General features: G+C 48.0%; 1 long non-coding RNA gene across 1 annotated transcript; it reads left to right on the forward strand.

Moving 5' to 3' along the window:
- Positions 1-7962: 7962 nt before the first annotated feature.
- Positions 7963-19018, forward strand: LOC144597514 (uncharacterized). The gene is made up of 3 exons (XR_013547756.1): positions 7963-8091; positions 17315-17397; positions 18949-19018. It is a non-coding gene; the product is annotated as an uncharacterized LOC144597514 (long non-coding RNA).
- Positions 19019-19330: the final 312 nt, after the last annotated feature.

Genomic DNA, 19330 nt, shown 5'->3' on the forward strand with positions numbered 1-19330 from the left:
CAGACGCTGCCTGACCCGCTGAGTTACTCCAGCACTCTGTGAAACGTCACCTAATGCCAGGAGCCCTGTGTGTCGGGCAGCATCTGCGAGGAGGAGATTATAGACCAGTTAGTCTTACATCAGTGGTGGGGAAGATGCTGGAGTCAATTATAAAAGACGAAATTGCGGAGCATTTGGATAGTAGTAACAGGATCGTTCCGAGTCAGCATGGATTTACGAAAGGGAAATCATGCTTGACTAATCTTCTGGAATTCTTTGAGGATGTAACTAGGAAAATTGACAGGGGAGAGCCGGTGAATGTGGTGTACCTTGACTTTCAGAAAGCCTTTGACAAGGTTCCACATAGGAGATTAGTGGGCAAAATTAGAGCACATGGTATTGGAGGTAGGGTACTGACATGGATAGAAAATTGGTTGACCGACAGAAAGCAAAGAGTGGGGATAAATGGGTCCCTTTCAGAATGGCAGGCAGTGACTAGTGGGGTACCGCAAGGCTCGGTGCTGGGACCGCAGTTATTTACAATATACATTAATGACTTGGATGAAGGGATTAAAAGTACCATTAGCAAATTTGCAGATGATACAAAGCTGGGTGGTAGTGTGAACTGTGAGGAAGATGCTATGAGGTTGCAGGGTGACTTGGACAGGTTGTGTGAGTGGGCGGATGCATGGCAGATGCAGTTTAATGTGGATAAGTGTGAGGTTATCCACTTTGGTGGTAAGAATAGGAAGGCAGAGTATTATCTGAATGGTGTCAAGTTAGGAAAAGGGGATGTACAACGAGATCTGGGTGTCCTAGTGCATCAGTCACTGAAAGGAAGCACTCAGGTACAGCAGGCAGTGAAGAAAGCCAATGGAATGTTGGCCTTCATAACAAGAGGAGTTGAGTATAGGAGCAAAGAAGTCCTTCTGCAGTTGCACAGGGCCCTAGTGAGACCACACCTGGAGTACTGTGTGCAGTTTTGGTCTCCAAATTTGAGAAAGGATATTCTTGCTATTGAGGGCATGCAGCGTAGGTTTACTAGGTTAATTCCCGGAATGGCGGGACTGTCATATGTTGAAAGACTGGAGCGACTAGGCTTGTAAACACTGGAATTTAGAAGGATGAGTGGAGATCTTATCGAAACGTATAAGATTATTAAGGGGTTGGACACGTTAGAGGCAGGAAACATGTTCCCAATGTTGGGAGAGTCCAGAACAAGGGGCCACAGTTTAAGAATAAGGGGTAGGCCATTTAGAACTGAGATGAGGAAAAACCTTTTCAGTCAGAGAGTTGTGAATCTGTGGGATTCTCTGCCTCAGAAGGCAGTGGAGGCCAATTCTCTGAATGCATTCAAGAGAGAGCTAGATAGAGCTCTTAAGGATAGCGGAGTCAGGGGGTATGGGGAGAAGGCAGGAACGGGGTACTGATTGAGAATGATCAGCCATGATCACATTGAATGGCGGTGCTGACTCGAAGGGCCGAATGGCCTCCTCCTGCACCTATTGTCTATTGTCTATTGAGGGAAGAACTGAATATAGAACAGTAGCCACAAGAATAGGCATTTGACCCACAATTACCGTGCTGATCTTGATGCCAAGACCAACTCTCATCTGCCTGCACAACTAGAGGACATAAGCTCAAGGTGAGAGGGGCAACATTTTCAGGTATAATAACATTTAAAAGACATTTGGACAAGTATGACTAGGAAGGATTGGAGGGATATTGGCTCAATGTTTGCAGATGTAACTAACATAGATGGGGCTTCTGGGTTGACATGGAGGTTGGGCTGAAGGGTCTATGACTAAGGATGCTTATTGCCTCATGTCATGTCCTGAGGTGTATGTTCTGAGGTGTATGTTCTTGCAGCTCAGTGATGTCTGTTTTGAAATTGTACAACTTAATTTGAATTGTGGATTCTTTCCAAAGTGAATCACTGCATTCTTTCAGTTAGTTGTGATGTTTCATGGTGTCAGTCTCTACCTGTAACCTGTCCGTCTCCTTTAGCCTCCAATCCTCTTTTTACTGTTCTGGGTTTCCCGCTCATTTTCCTCTGAGTTGTGGACAGTTGGTAGCAAGCAAATCCCCAAATGGCCATCGAGACCACATCACCATTACTCCAGCTCCTTCATATCCAGTCCTGGCTGGAACATTTATACAAGTGTCGACAACTACAGCAGGGTTAAACTTCTGTAGTAAATAATTCCAACATAACTACAGCAGTTATATAACTACAGCAGGATTGAACTCTAGTTTAATTCAGACATGCGTTACTGCTTGGGAGGTTTAATAGAAGTGGAAGGTACACAGTGAGTGATGGGATCCTCTGGAGCGTGGATTTACAGAGGGATCTTGGAGTGCAAGTCCATAGTTGCCTGAAAGTGGTAACAAAGGCACACAGCACACACAGCACCCACAGGACACACAGCACACACAGCACACACAGCACACACAGCACCCACAGCACACACAGCACACACAGCACACACAGCACACACAGCACACACAGCACACACAGCACACACAGCACACACAGCACCCACAGCACCCACAGCACACACAGCACCCACAGCACCCACAGCACACACAGCAAACACAGGACATAGAACATTGATCAGAATAGCAGGAACACAATGTCCATGCTGAACATGGCGCCAGGTTAACCTAATCTCCACTGCCTGCGAATGATCCATATCCCTCCGTGCCCTGTGTCTATCTAAAGGCCTTTGAAACACCACTATCACCCTGGCAGCGTGTTCCAGGCAGGCACCCACCCACTGCTGCACATCTCCTTTAAACTTTGTCCTGCTCATTTTGAACGTGTGGTCTCTACTCTTTGGCAGTTCCACTCTGGGGAAAAGAAAGTTCTGACTGTCTACCCTATCTATTTCTGTCATCATTTTATATACTTCCGTCAGGTCTCTGCTTAGCCTCCAATGCTCCAGGGAAAACAACTTAGATTGTTTTCCGAGACTTCACTGCCATGAAAGATCTTCTGATGTTGGGCTCGAAGATTGGGATCACAGGATCTTTGCTGTTGGTGGTGCTTGTGAAGGGACATTATTGCTCTTCCTTTCAAAGTGAGCATGTGGGTCTTCATCACCCATGGCTGATCGCATAAGAGCAGGATGTCTTGTTACAAGTTCATGAAACATTGGTGAGGCCAAAGATGGGGTGTTGTGTGAGCTTGTGGTTGTGATTGGGAGTGTGCTGTAGAGGTGCAGAGGACATTCCCAGGACTGCCTGGATTGGAGCATTTCAGTCATAAAAAGGTGTTTTATTGTCATATGTCCTGAAACAGAACAATGCAATTCTTCCTTGCAGCAGCAGTGTATAGTGCTCTGTAAACAACAAAACGGTCAGTATATATATAAGGAAAAACAAACAAGCAATGATAGTGCAATTCTGTGTATTCAAGAGAGAGTTAGATTCAGCTCCTCGGGCTAACGGAATCAAGGGATGTGGGGAGGATCAGCCATGATCATATTGAATGACGGTGCTGGCTTGAAAGGGCCGAATGGCCTTCTCCTGCACCTATTTTCTATGTTTCTCTGTTTCGAAAGACAAAAAATATGTCCCTAAGTCTATGTTGTTTGGAGCTTATTTGAAGGTTGTAGTGTTTAATAGCCTGGTGGTTGTTGGGAAGAAGCTCTCCTGAACCTGGATGCTGAGGTTTTCAGGCTCCTGTACCTTCTTCCCAATGCGAGTGAAATGAGTGTGGGTCTCTGATGATGCGGGCTGCCTTTTTGAGGCAGCGACTCACTCCTGTAGATCCTTTCGATGGTGGGGAGGGGAGTTCAGTACCTGTGATGGACTGGGCAGTGTTCACTGATGGAGTGACCGGATGGAGGTGTACAAAATTGTGAAGGTGGATAGTACATTTTTTTTCATTTTGCCAGTTGTCTAAAAGAAGATGGCATAGGTAACACATTGTGCACTCTGTTTCCTTTCTTATTGCACCATGTGTTGTACTCGTGTTATACTCGTGTATGTGTTGTGTATGTGTTGTGTTGTGTATGTGTTGTGTATGTGTTGTGTTGTGTATGTGTTGTGTTGTGTATGTGTTGTGTATGTGTTGTGTTGTGTATGTGTTGTGTTGTGTATGTGTATGTGTTGTGTTGTGTATGTGTTGTGTATGTGTTGTGTATGTGTTGTGTTGTGTATGTGTTGTGTATGTGTTGTGTATGTGTTGTGTTGTGTATGTGTTGTGTATGTGTTGTGTATGTTGTGTTGTGTATGTGTTGTGTTGTGTATGTGTATGTGTTGTGTATGTGTTGTGTATGTGTTGTGTATGTGTTGTGTATGTGTTGTGTATGTGTTGTGTATGTGTTGTGTATGTGTTGTGTATGTGTTGTGTTGTGTATGTGTTGTGTATGTGTTGTGTTGTGTATGTGTTGTGTATGTGTTGTGTATGTGTTGTGTATGTGTTGTGTTGTGTATGTGTTGTGTGTGTGTTGTGTTGTGTATGTGTTGTGTTGTGTATGTGTTGTGTATGTGTTGTGTTGTGTATGTGTTGTGTTGTGTATGTGTTGTGTATGTGTTGTGTTGTGTTGTGTATGTGTTGTGTTGTGTATGTGTTGTGTATGTGTTGTGTTGTGTATGTGTTGTGTTGTGTATGTGTTGTGTATGTGTTGTGTTGTGTTGTGTATGTGTTGTGTTGTGTATGTGTTGTGTTGTGTATGTGTTGTGTATGTGTTGTGTTGTGTTGTGTTGTGTATGTGTTGTGTTGTGTATGTGTTGTGTTGTGTATGTGTTGTGTTGTGTATGTGTTGTGTTGTGTATGTGTTGTGTTGTGTATGTGTTGTGTATGTGTTGTGTTGTGTATGTGTTGTGTATGTGTTGTGTTGTGTATGTGTTGTGTTGTGTATGTGTTGTGTATGTGTTGTGTTGTGTATGTGTTGTGTATGTGTTGTGTATGTGTCGTGTATGTGTTGTGCTCGTGTATGTGTTGTATGCGTGTGTGGTACGAGCTTTCATGTGTGCTCTGATGTGCCTGGGTAGCATGCAAAACAAAGTTATTCACAGTATGTCACTGCACATATCAATGAGAAAGCAACAACACTGCTCATGCAGCATGTTATCACCACTGTCCAGGCCGATTGACCAAGATGCCCTGTCTAAGCTAGTATTTCCCACATTTCATCCATATCAATCTAAACTTAAATATTGTTAATCCTTATCTCAACCACTTCAGAAACCTCACAAATAGAGCTGAATAGTCAGAAAAATCCCAACCTGAAACGTCACCTATCCATGTTCTCCACAGATGCTGCCTGACCCGCTGAGTTACTCCAGCACTCTGTGAAACGTCACCTATCCATGTTCTCCACAGATGCTGCCTGACCCGCTGAGTTACTCCAGCACTCTGTGAAACGTCACCTATCCATGTTCTCCACAGATGCTGCCTGACCCGCTGAGTTACTCCAGCACTCTGTGAAACGTCACCTATCCATGTTCTCCACAGATGCTGCCTGACCCCCCCCCCCCCCCCTGCAGGACCTATACATCAGGAGGTGCAGATCCAGAGCCAGCAACATTATGGGGGACCCCTCCCACCCCAGCAACGGACTGTTCCAGCTGCCACGGTCAGGCAAACGCCTCCGCTCTCACGCTGGGAAAACAGAGAGGATGAGACGGAGTTTCTTCCCACAGGCCACCAGGACTGTTAACTCTCATATCACCAGGGACTAATTTAATTTACTGTATTAATTATTTTTTTTGTCTTATTTTTTTTTTTTTTCCATTCTGTTTTGTAGTTTAGCACAATCCGCAGGCGTTGCCACTTTCATTTCACTGCACATCTTGTATATGTACGTGACAAATAAAGTTGACTTGACTTGAGTTACTCCAGGATTTGTGTCTTTCCTTAATAAACCAGTATTTGCAGTTCCTTGTTTATACTACCTCTGAAAGCTTGTTCCGTATACTCTCCACCCTCCGTGTGAATAAAATGTCCCTCAGGTTCTTATTACATTTCTCACCTTAAACGTATGCCCTATTGTTCTTGATTCCCCTATCCTGGAAAAAAGTTCTTCATTCCCCTAAGAAAGACACAGAGTGCTGGAGTAACTCAGCGGGTCAGGCAGCATCTGTGGAGAACATGGATAGGTGACGTTTCACAGAGTGCTGGAGTAACTCAGCGGGTCAGGCAGCATCTGTGGAGAACGTGGATAGGTGACGTTTCGGGTTGGGACTGCATCACCCTTCAATGAACAAGGGGGCTTGTCCTGCATCCGGGGTAAATAAGAATGTACAAGGCATGATTGTAAATTTACAGATTACACTAAAGTGCGGTACAGTAGATAGTGAAAATGGTTATTAATCTGTTGAGCAAGTGAGCTGAGGAATGGTTAATGGAATTCAATGCAGATATGTGTATGGTGTTGCATTTTGGGAAGTCAAACCAGGGCAAGATCTTCATAGTGAATGGCAGGGCTCTGGGGAATGTTGTAGAGCAGAAGGATCTAGGAGTGAATGGCAGGGCTCTGGGGAATGGTGTAGAGCAGAGGGATCTAGGAGTGCAGGTACACAGTTCCCTGAAAGTGGTGTCATTGGTAGATAGGGTGGTCAAGAAGACTTTTGGCACATTGGCCTTCATCGGTCAAGGTATTGAGTATAGAAATTGGGATATTATGTTACCGTTGTACTAAACATTGGTGAGACCGCAGTGGAGCCTTGTGTTCAGTTTCAGTCACCCTGCTATAGGGAAAATGTTGTTAAGCTGGAAAGAGTGCAGAGAAGATTTATGAGGATGTCAGGATTCGAGGGCCTGAACTATAGGGAGAGGTTGAGCAGGCTGGGTCGGTAATCCTTGGAGTGCAGGAGGAGGAGGGGTGATCTTAGAACTGCAAACGATTATGAGGGGGATAGATAAGGTAGAAGCCATTTACCCAGAGTAGCAGAATCAAGAACCATAGGTTTAAGGTGATGGGGAAAAGATTTCATAGGAAGCTGAGGGGTGCTTTTTTCATACAATGGTGGGTGTATGGAATGAGCTGCTGGAGGAGGTGGTTCAGGCAGATACTATATGTTCATCATTTCTGGGAACAGAATTAGGCTATTCGGCCCATCAAGTCTACTCCCACATTCAATCATGGCTGATCTATCTTTCCCTATAACTAATTTAAAAGACATGTGGACAGTTACATGGATAGGAAAGGTTTGGAGGAATACAGACCAAACGCGGGCAGGTGTGACGAGTGTAGATGGGGCATGTTGGTCAGCATGGGCAGGTTGGGTGGAAAGGCCTGTTTCCGTGCTGTGTGATTAACTGTGAATTTGTGATGCTGCTGTGAGTACTGAGTGCAGGTTCTGGACTGGTTCAGGTGGGACTGGCGTTGGATGCTGGTGCAGAATGGTTCAGGTGGGACTGGCGTTGGATGCTGGTGCAGAATGGTTCAGGTGGGACTGGCGTTGGATGCTGGTGCAGAATGGTTCAGGTGGGACTGGCGTTGGATGCTGGTGCAGAATGGTTCAGGTGGGACTGGCGTTGGATGCTGGTGCAGAATGGTTCAGGTGGGACTGGCGTTGGATGCTGGTGCAGAATGGTTCAGGTGGGACTGGCGTTGGATGCTGGTGCAGAATGGTTCAGGTGGGACTGGCGTTGGATGCTGGTGCGGAATGGTTCAGGTGGGACTGGCGTTGGATGCTGGTGCGGAATGGTTCAGGTAGGACTGGCGTTGGATGCTGGTGCAGAATGGTTCAGGTGGGACTGGCGTTGGATGCTGGTGCAGAATGCTTGGCTTGTATTTGTTTTCAAAGCCACTACGTTCAATATTGCTTCCCAGGCTTTTTGTGCCAACCGCCAGATGAAGCCTGCAGTGATGATTTCACAGTTGCAGCTTGTTGGCACTCTGTCACACAAACCATCTCAGCTAATTGGTTATATTGAGCCCTGTGTGTGTGCTGACTCACGTTGGCCTGGAGGGCTTGTGTGTGCGGCAAGCTGCATTAACAGCGTTATTACCCAGCTGCCTGCGGCACTGATGACTCAGGCTCAGAGGCACAGCAGCAGCCAGCTACTGCTGGGGAGCTCTGCTACTGATCGCGGACGTCTGCAGACACAAGGTGCACCAGTCCTCTGCCCCTCTGCACACCAGCTCTCTCGACCCGGTGAGTTGCTAATGTAGGAACTGGGGTGAGATGCAGGGGCTGGCTCCCCACTGAATAACCTGTCAGTGTTTAAGCATGGGTTAGAAGCAAGAAGTGTGGTCATTTGGGTTTCAGTGGTCCCTGTTCACTGTTGCGACCGAGCTGTCTGCTGGGAGGCTGGAGTGCTTAGCAGAGCCTTGCAGTGGCTTGCAGAGCCTTGCAGCGGCAGCTGGTGATGCATTTGATGAAGCTGCAGCCACTCGATCCGTTGCAGCACCCTCGCACTCTGCTTTGCCACCAATGAGCGGCAGTCACACAGCTGCTGGAGGCACTGCCTCAGCGCCAGAGACGTGGGCTTCCCACAGGTGCTCCCGCAGTCTAAAGGTTGCAGGTTAAATGGCCGCGGTAAATGCCCCGAGTGTGTAGGGAGTGGATGAGAAAGTGGATAACAGCACTAGTGTAAACGAGTGGTCGTGGTCATGTCCATGCTGAATAAGCCGTACATTCCCCATCACCTCCTCAGCTCTGTGCTATCAAAAGCCTTACTAAAATACATGTAGATAGCATCCACCCCCCTACGATCATAGATCATGCTCATGGTCTCCTCAAACAACCATTAAATTAGTGAAAAATGACCCGTCGCGTACAAGGCCATGCCGACAGTCCCAGCTCTGTGTTCTGCTCGTCTCAGCCATGGCCCCAGGGCTCTGATGCCTGCGTTTCAGCCACACCTGCTCCAGTATCTGCAGGTCCCAGAGTACACACTCAGGATCATGCGTCATGCAAACAGATCCTTCCACCCAACTGGGCCAATCCAACCAAGATACCTCATCTACACTAGTCCCATTTGTCCTCGATTCACCCATCTATCTATATATCTATCTATATATCTATCTCTGTATCTATCTCTGTCTCTATCTATCTGTCTGTCTGTCTATCTATCTATCTATCTATCTATCTATCTATCTATCTATCTATCTATCTATCTATCTATCTATCTATCTATCTATCTATCTATCTATCTATCTATCTATCTATCTATCTATCTATCTATCTATCTATCTATCTCTAAAATGCAGATCTTGTGTGTATATATATAAATATATTTGTATGTAAATCTCTCTGTGAGACATGTGACATATGGACCTGTAGCCACAATGGTAAACCATAGCGCCATGCCTTTAGGTTGTTATTCATCGGCTCTGGGCAGTGCTGAGGCTTTGACAAGTGCAAACTCTAAGTCCACAGGAGGGGGACTTGTGGAAGGCAAATATTTTCCATGTGAAAAAGGTGAGGAATGTTTATAAGGAAAGGATGATCAGAATGCAGCAAAACATTTGTTTAAGAAGGGAAGTGGAGATAATGCGGGGAATTATAGGTAGGTGTGCTTCACGTCAGTGGTCGGGAAGCTATTGGAGAGGATTCTTCAGAATAGGATGTGCTCCACTCGGAAGAGAATGTGTTGGTTAGGGACTGTCGGCAGGGCCTTGTACGTGACGGGTCATTTTTCACTAATTTAATAGTTTTTTAAGGAGGCCATGAACATGATCTAAGATTGTAGGGCGGTGGATGTTATCTCTCTGGATTTTAGTAAGGCTTTTGATAAAGTGCTCCATGACCAAGATTAATATGCATTGGATCCACAGTGACTTGTATGGATTCAGAACTGGTTTACTGATAGGTTTAGGTTCATTATTGTTACATGTACTGAGGTACAGTGAAACACATTGTGTGCATGCTACCCATCAGATCAGACAATACAATACATAAATACAATCATGTCAAACTCCAGGGCAATAGGTAGAGCAAATGGGAAGGTACAGAGCGGAGAATATAGTTCTCAGCCTTGTCGTGTTAGATTTACCGGTGTAAAAGAGCTTTAAAAGAGTAGAGTGATTGTATGGGATGAGGGCAGCCCCTTGGCTGAGAAGAGCCATGATCACAGTGAATGGCCAAGTGACCTACTCCTGTATCTATTGTCTATTGGTTATAGTCTAAGAGCATTCACCGGCACCATCTTAGTGTCAGAAGGCAGGGTTGTGGTGGAAGGGCGGCAGTCAGGCTGGATGTGTGGCCTGTGGAGTTCCACAGGGATCAGTGTTGGGACCTCTGCTGTTTGTGATAAATGTAAATGACTTGGACACAAATGTAGATGGGTGGGTTAGTAAGTTTGCAGACGGAGAATGCTGGCGTAGCAGACTGAGCAAGGCTCACTGCATGACACAAATGGCTGTAGAATTGCCAGTTGGAGTTTAATGTGTGCAATCAAATGTAAGGGGAAAGTGTACAGTTAGTGAAGAGACCCTGAACAACACTGATGTACAGAAGGCTCCAGGTCAATGGTGCGCTGAAAGTGACAGCCCAAATAGATAGCGCAGTAATCAAGGCGTGTATGCCTTCATTGAGTGGAAGAGGCAGAAGCGTTGGGACTTTGCACAGGCCACATTTGCAGGTCTGGTCACCCCATTACAGCAATGGTGTTGAGGCTTTGGAGGGGGTGCAGGAGTTTACCAGAATGATGCCTGGATTGGAGGGTGTCAAATACAAGTTGGACAAACTTGGATTGTTTTCTCCGGAGCATTGGTGGATGAGGGGAAACTTGATAGAAGTGTATAAAGATATGAGAGAAGGTAGAGGTAGATAAGGTAGAGAGAGGTACATGGAATCATTCAGAATCAGTCAGAATCCAGTACGGAGAAGTCAAATACTAGAGGGCAAAGCTTGAAGGTGAAAGGGGAAAGGTTTAAAGGAGATGTGAGGGGCAAGTGTTTTACACAGAGGGGGGTGGGTGCCTGGAACGTGCCGCCAGGGGTGGTGGTAGAGGAGGGGGATAGGGGGGCAGGGGGGGTAGGGGGAGGGATAAGGGGGAGGGTGGGAGGGGGTGAGGAGGAGGGAGGAGAGTGGTGGGGGCCTGGAACGCACTGCCAGGGGTGTGGTTGTAGACCGGGGCAGGGGAGCAGGGGGGATAGGGGGCAGGGGGAGGGATAAGGGGGAGGGAGGGAGGGGGTGAGGAGGGGGGGGGGGGTGGGAGTGGTGGGGGCCTGGAACGCACTGCCAGGGGTGGTGGTAGACCGGGGCGGGGGGGTAGGGGGGCAGGGGGAGGGATAAGGGGGAGGGAGGGAGGGAGGGGGTGAGGAGGGGGGGGGGAGTGGTGGGGGCCTGGAACGCACTGCCAGGGGTGGTGGTGGAGGCAGATATGATAGTGGTGTTTAAGAGGCTTTTAAATAGGCACATGGATTATGCAGGGAATGGAGGGGTATGGATCATATGCAGGCAGATGGGATTATTTTAGGTTGGCATCATGTTAAGCACAAACATCGTGGGCAAAGGACCTTTTCGTGTGCTGTGCTAATAGAACTGTGTTCTAATATGTGTATTTCCTCTTGAGAAAAGATGATGAACTCGCAAATAATGAGATATTTTGACAGAGTGGATATAGGGGTCACAGTCTTATAGCACGGAAACAGGCCCTTCGGCCCAACTGATCAAGATGCCCCGTCTAAGCAATTCCATTTGCCCACATTTTGCCCATATCCCTCCAAACCTTTCCTGACAGCTACCTTGAGACACCATCTCCTGTAAGCAATATTTCCTGTCCAAATGTCTATTCTAGTTGCGGGCAGATGGAAGAGGACCCTGACTACAGGCTGCCCCATGCAGCTGAGGCAAGGGGAAGGTCCAGGTGCATCACCAGCTTTGCCATAGGTTGGTTGGGCCATGTGGCCTGTGTGGTCTTAGCATCATAGTGGGAGAGGCGGCTGCAGTTTTGATGTTCAGAATACACTTGGACAAATATGTGGGTAGGAAAGGTTTCGAGAGCTCTGGTCAAATGCAGGAAAATAGGAGTAGCTCCAAGTCCCCACGATAAGCTGATTCAGAAGATTGAGATGTGTGGGTTTAACAGGGACGGTCATTTGATTGACTGTTGGAAGCTGAGGGTTGTGGTGGAAGGATGTTAGTCTGCAGGAAGTCTGTGACCAGTGGGGCCCTGCAGGCTTCTGTGCTGCCACCTCCGCTGATTGTGACTTGGGCATAAACATATGTAGGAAAATAACTGCAGATGCTGGTTTAAATCGAAGGTAGACACAAGATGCTGGAGTAACTCAGCAGGTCAGGCAGCATCTCAGCAGAGAAGGAATGGGTGACGTTTCGGGTCGAGACCCTTCTTCAGACTGATGTCAGGGGAGGGGGCGGGACAAAGATAGGATGTAGTCGGAGACAGGAAGACAGTGGGAGAACTGGGAATTAACGTCAGATAGTTCCTCTGTCACTCTCTTTCCCCTCCCCCTTCCCAGTTCTACAAGATTCTGAGAGGGACTGTTTTGCTAAAAACTATTTTCCCGAGGATGGAGCCTTGACTGGAGGCTCACTGTCAGGAGCAGGAACAGAATTGAGATGAGGAGGAATGTCTTTGATACTTAACTATGACAATGCTATTAGTCTTGCAAAGAAAGACACAGAGTGCTGCAGTAACTCAGTGGGTCAGGCAGCATCTGTGGAGAACATGGATAGGTGACGTTTCACAGAGTGCTGGAGTAACTCAGCAGGTCAGGCAGCATCTGTGGAGAACATGGATAGGTGACGTTTCACAGAGTGCTGGAGTAACTCAGTGGGTCAGGCAGCATCTGTGGAGAACATGGATAGGTGACGTTTCACAGAGTGCTGGAGTAACTCAGCAGGTCAGGCAGCATCTGTGGAGAACATGGATAGGTGACTTTTCGGGTTGGATCCCTTCCTCAGACCCGAAATGTCACCCATTCCATGTTCTTCAGAGGTGTTGCCTGACCCGCTGAGTTACCTCAGCATTTTTGTGTCTTTCTTTGGCATAAACCATCATCTGCAGTTCCCTGTTATTAGTCTCACAATGCCTGCAAGCTCCCACTTGCTCTTCTCATCTCCACTGACTACTTGGCGGCCTGGCCTGTTGTACAGTCCGAACAAGGTGATCCCCTTTTGATTTCTTAGCTCTGCCCTTATGGCCTCACTGGATAAACCACAGTCTGAAGAAGGGTCTCGACCCGAAAGGTCGCCCATTCCTTCGCTCCAGAGATGCTGCCTGTTCTGCTGAGTTACTCCAGCACTTTGTGTCTGTCTTCGGTTTAAACCAGCATCTGCAATTCCTCCCTGCACATCAGTAATGTTACCTTGGACTACTGCCATGACGTTCTCTTTAATTAGTAAAGCAACTTCTTCTCCTCTGTTTCACTCGCCTCTACTACATCTGTAGTATCTGCACCCTGGAACATTAAGCTGCCAGTCCTACCCCTCCCTTAGTCAGGTTTATGTTACAGCTATAACATCCCAGTCGTATTGTCCTATCCACGCCCTGAGTTCATCGGCCTTAAATGCCAGGCCTTTTGCATGAAAATAAATGTAATCTAATGCACCAGTTCTTGCTCGATCCCTGTTGTGTTCCTGCCTGTCCTGTCAACGTCCAGCCTCCCACCTGCCCCTGTACTGTTTTGGATCCAGTCTGAACAAGGGTCTCGACCCCAAACATCACCCATTCCTTCTCTCCAGAGATGCTGCCTGTCCTGCTGAGTTACTCTAGCACTCTGTGTCTATCTTCGATGTAAACCAGCATCTGCAGTTCCTTCCTACACATTGGATGCCGCCCTTCTTGCCAATGTAGTTGAAGTTGCACCAGTGAACCTGTTGCCAGGATCTCGGTTCCCTCCAGTTCAGATGGAACTCATTCCTCTTGTACAGGTCACCTCTGCCCCGGAAGGGATCCCAATGGTTCAAAATCTGAATCCCTGTCCCCTGCTCCAACTCCTCAGCCACACATTCACCTGTCCTATCCTCCTGTTCTTACCCTCACTACAACATGTGTGTGGGAGTAATGCAGAGATCACTACAACATGTGTGTGGGAGTAATGCAGAGATCACTACAACATGGCTCTGGGAGTAATGCAGAGATCACTCCCCTGCAGGTCCAGCGTTGTCATCTCTTGCCGAACTCCCTGCATTTACTCCCAGAACCTCCTTCCCGTGTCTCCCCGCATCATTGGTATCGCTGTGCCCAATGATGTCCGGCTGCTCCCCCTCCCCCTTGAGAATGTCGTGCACCCGCTCCCAGTCACCTTGGACCTCTCCAGGCAGACAGCTCACCATCCTGCCACCCCACTGTGCTACTGACCTAGCTACTGAGTGCCCCACCACTACCCCTGTGGCCCCACTGTGCTACTGACCTAGCTACTGAGTGCCCCACCACTGCCCCTGTGGCCCCACTGTGCTACTGACCTAGCTACTGAGTGCCCCACCACTACCCCTGTGGCCCCACTGTGCTACTGACCTAGCTACTGAGTGCCCCACCACTACCCCTGTGGCCCCACTGTGCTACTGACCTAGCTACTGAGTGCCCCACCACTACCCCTGTGGCCCCACTGTGCCCATGACATAGCTTGTGACTATCCCACCACTGACCCTGCCAGCCCACTGTGCTACTGACCTAGCTATTTGAGGCAAATGAATCTTTAATCTGTAGAGAGTGAGTGAGTGGTGTGTGTGGGTGTGGGTTTGTCATTGGTTGGGTGTCGTTTCCTGAGGCACTTTGTTGTTGCTTCAGTCAGAAAGCTGACCAGGGGTCGGTCTCAGCACCTGGGCCTGGGCAGAGACAGATGAAAGTGCCCAGATCCACATTGGCTGGGTGCCAGACAGTCCATTTGCTTAATGCTCTCCAGAGCTGCACTAACTGCAGACAACATTAGACACAAACACGCCCGCCGCCCGTGTGTGACACTGCCCAACCAGGAGATGGTCCAGGCACTGGTCATTGAGTGCTCCATCTCCTGGCCCCATGTGTCCCTCAGGGCCATTGAACACCTAGCAACCATCAGCTGTAATCTTGGGAGCACTTTCAATGCAGGTTGACATCGATGATGAAGTTCATCAATGCCCTCAGCGCTATCATTGTGCACAACTGGACCAAGTGCTGGGAAATGGGATGAATATAAATAGACATGATGGTCAGCATCAACATGGTGAGGCCAAAGGGCCTCCTTCTGTGCTGTATGACCATGGCCTGAAGCCTGGCACAAAGCTCATCATCTGCTGGGCAACATCGATTCTTGGCATCACGTCCGGCACCTGTATTGTGGGCCGAAGGGCCTGATCCTGTGCTGTACTGTTCTATCTTCTTGTCTTCTTGTCTTTGTCTTCCTGTCTGCTTCTGAAATGTGGGCTACCTACCACAGATACCTCGAAGCACCGGAGAAAACACAGACATCATCCCTGCAAAACTCTCCCAGTCTGCTGGAAGATATGCGATCCTGTGTGAATGTCCCTGTCCGAATCACCACCGCGCACCGAGGCACAGACCTGTGTGGTCAGTCCCTGTCTGAATTACCACCGTGCACTGAGGCACAGACCTGTGTGGTCAGTCCTGTGTGGTCAGTCCTGTGTGGTCAGTCCTGTGCGGTCAGTCCTGTGCGGTCAGTCCTGTGCGGTCAGTCCTGTGCGGTCAGACCTGTGCGGTCAGTCCTGTGCGGTCAGTCCTGTGCGGTCAGTCCTGTGCGGTCAGTCCTGTGCGGTCAGACCTGTGCGGTCAGTCCTGTGCGGTCAGACCTGTGCGGTCAGTCCTGTGTGGTCAGTCCGTGACTAGGAGGCACAGACCTGTGTGGTCAGTTTCAATCACTGCTACAGATAAAGTCCAGTCCGGTCGGCTTGGTGGCCAGGTGCACGTACGGTGAAGTACAGATACCCGGCATATCTTGCAGCAGCAAAAACATAAATGATACATAAATGACACAGTAAATAATGCAAGACAGTAACAGGGCCTCAGATCCATGCAAGAACACAGCGAATAACTGCAGGAGCCCCGGCTGAAATATATGAATCATCATTAGACACGGTGAGGTGCAGGAAGACTAGAGGGTGACTAATGTGCTTCTATTTAAGGAGGGCTGCAGGAGGCTGCTGGGACCTACAGGCCATCAGCCTCACATCTGTGGTAGGTAAGTGACCAGAGAGTATTCTGACAGATAGGATACACATGCATTTGGATTGATGGGGCTGATTAAGGATAGTCAGCATAGATGAGGATTGTGTGGCAGCAGAGAAGTGGCTGTTCCTGGACATGGCGATGTTGGGCATCAGGCTTCGCTATGTCCTGCCCATGGTAGCAGTGGGAAGGAGCACGGCCAGGATGGTGTGGATCCGTGATGGATAGGTGACGTTTCACAGAGTGCTGGAGTAACTCAGTGGGTCAGGCAGCATCTGTGGAGAACATGGATAGGTGACGTTTCACAGAGTGCTGGAGTAACTCAGCGGGTCATGCAGCATCTGTGGAGAGAAGGAATGGGAAGTCTGAAGTAGGGTCTCGACCTGAAATGTCACCCATGCCTTCTCTCCACAGATGCTGCCTGACCCGCTGAGTTACTCCAGCACTCTGTGTCTACCCATGATGCAACCAGTCAGGACACTTTCTTCAGTACATCTGTAGAAGTTTGTTTGAGTATTTGGTGACATGCTGAATCTCTTTATACTTCTATGAAAGTGGAGCTGTTGATGTACTTTCTTCATGCTGGGCCTAGCACGGTGATAAATGTCAAGCTTGTAACTCTAACATCAATGACAACAGGTACGTACAGTGCTCCAACTTCCCCTTTCTGAAGGCAAGGACTAGCTCTTTGGTCTTGTTCACATTGAGCGAGAGGCTGTTGGGGCACCTTCAACCAGGTGCACCTGTTGGGGCACCTTCAACCAGGTGCACCTGTTGGGGCACCTTCAACCAGGTGCACCTGTTGGGGCACCTTCAACCAGGTGCACCTGTTGGGGCACCTTCAACCAGGTGCACCTGTTGGGGCACCTTCAACCAGGTGCACCTGTTGGGGCACCTTCAACCAGGTGCACCTGTTGGGGCACCTTCAACCAGGTGTTCTATCTATCCATCTATCTGTTGTACGCTGACAAAATAGATGATTTAATTCTCTCAGTGTTTGGATCTATGTCCTGTGTTTGTTCTTTGGCACCAAGGTTGTCCGTTAGATGACAAAGTTCTCTGATAGCCCTCACGTTCTCCATGAAATATTCTCTGTTGTCTCAAACATACAACCAGCAGGCTGCTTATTTTAAAACGTTTCTTTTGGTGTGTGTCAAATCTGTTGTTCTGTCGCCTGCCCATAATCTCACTGTCTCTTTCTCTGCCCAATCCTCTAATGTTATTACCCATCGCACTGCAATGTTATCGCTCAGTCCTCTCGTGCCATTGACTAACCTTTCTTATTTTGTTCATGGTACACAGGCATCACAGGGAGACCAGGATTTAGCTGCTGATCTCTACATTGGCCTGAGCCTTGTGGTCTTCTTGGTCCTCTCAAGGTGCAGGTAAGAGTTTAGCTTTTGGTTGGAGTCACCTAGGCCAGGTTAAAGTGGCAGAGTTCCTTCTCTGAGGCACAGAGTGAACTCAACAGAGTAATCACATGGTAGACACAGGGAACTGCAGATGCTGGCTTACAAAAAAAAGACACAAAGCACTGGAATAACAGTAGGTCTGGCAGCATATTTGGAAAACATGGATAGGTGACGTTTTGGGTTGGGGCCTTTCTTCAGTCACAAAGCTGTATGACTCTATAGGTCCAAGAAGGTTTTGATATATCTGTATCGACATTGGTTAGGCCACAGTGGAATGTTGTGTGCAGTTCTGGTGGCTGCACTGTCGGACGTGAGGTGCTGGAGAGATGGTGAACTGAGTCCCCAGGTGGTGCTTGTGATGTGTGTGACAGTTATGAGGGGGGACTGAGTAGATTGGGTTCATTTTCCTTGGTGGTGGAGGCTGCACAACAGGGACATGGATCATAAATCTTTCCCCTATGCAGAGGTGTGCAAGACCAGATTCCCATTAAATCTTTTCCCCTTCACCTTGAACCTATGTCCTCTGGTCCTTGATTCCCCTACTTTGGGCAAGAGACTCTGTGCATCTACCCGATCTATTCCTCTCATGATTTTGTACACCTCTATAAGATCTCCCCTCATCCTCCTGCGCTCCATGGAATAGAGACCCAGCCTACTCAACCTCTCCCTAAAGCTCACACCCTCTAGTCCTGGCAACATCCTCGTAAATCTTCTCTGAACCCTTTCAAGTTTGACAATATCTTTCGTATAACATGGTGCCCAGAACTGAACACAATATTCTAAATGCGGTCTCACCAACGTCTTATACAACTGCAACATAACCTCCCAACTTCTATAGTCAAAACTCTGACTGATGAAGGCCAAAGTGCCAAAAGCCGTTTTGACCACCTTATCCACCTGCGACTCCACCTTCAGGGAACCATACACCTGTACTCCTAGACCCCTCTGCTCTACAACACTACCCAGAGGCCGAACATTCACTGTGTAGGTCCTGCCCTTGTTCGACGTCCCAAAATGCAACACCTCACACTTCTCTGTATTAAACTCCATCAACCATTCCTCTGCCCACCTGGCCAATCGATCCAGATCCTGCTGCAATCGTTCACAACCATCTTCACTAACTGCAAAACCACTCACTTTTGTATCATCAGCAAACTTGCTAATCTTGCGATGTATGTTCTCATCCAAATCATTGATGTAGATGACAAACAGTAACGGGTCCAGCACCGAACCCTGAGGCACGCCACTGGCCACAGGCCTCCAGTCCGAGAAGCAACCTTCCACCATCTGAGGGATATTGGCCAAATCCAGGCAAATGGCACTGTCCTGGATGGGGATGTTGGTCAGCATGGATGCATTCAGCTGAAGGGCCGATTTCTGTGCTGGATGACTGATTCTGTGAAATTAATTATGGGAGTAGGCAGTTAGCCTCTCGTGTTGCTTCACCATTCACTGTGATCATGGTTGATCATTGACGTTCGGAACCCCATTCCTGCCTTCTCCTCATATCCTTTGGTTCTTTAGCCATTTCTAAGTCGCAGAATATATCCAATGATAAGGCCTCTACTGCCTACTGCTGTGGAAGGTGTCACATCTTTACCACTCCTGAGGTAAGGACATTTCTCGTTGTTGTTGTTCAACATTTCTTCATGTTGGCTTTCACCCATTAACTCCTGTGTTTCAATCCTAGTTTTGCATCTTCTATTTCACTATCTCATCCATCATTCTGTCATCTTATTCTAAACCCTCAGCAAACACTACACTAAGAACAATGAGGTTACAATTGTTGGTAAATTTACAGATGACACAAATTGAAGGTACAGTAGCCAGGAAGCGTATCTTTTTGCAGCAGGATCTGAATCGCTTGGGAAGGTGGCCAAGGAATGACAAATGGAATTTAGTTGCC

This window comes from Rhinoraja longicauda, chromosome 10, assembly GCF_053455715.1.
Source record: "Rhinoraja longicauda isolate Sanriku21f chromosome 10, sRhiLon1.1, whole genome shotgun sequence".
Taxonomy (NCBI): Eukaryota; Metazoa; Chordata; class Chondrichthyes; order Rajiformes; family Arhynchobatidae; genus Rhinoraja; species Rhinoraja longicauda.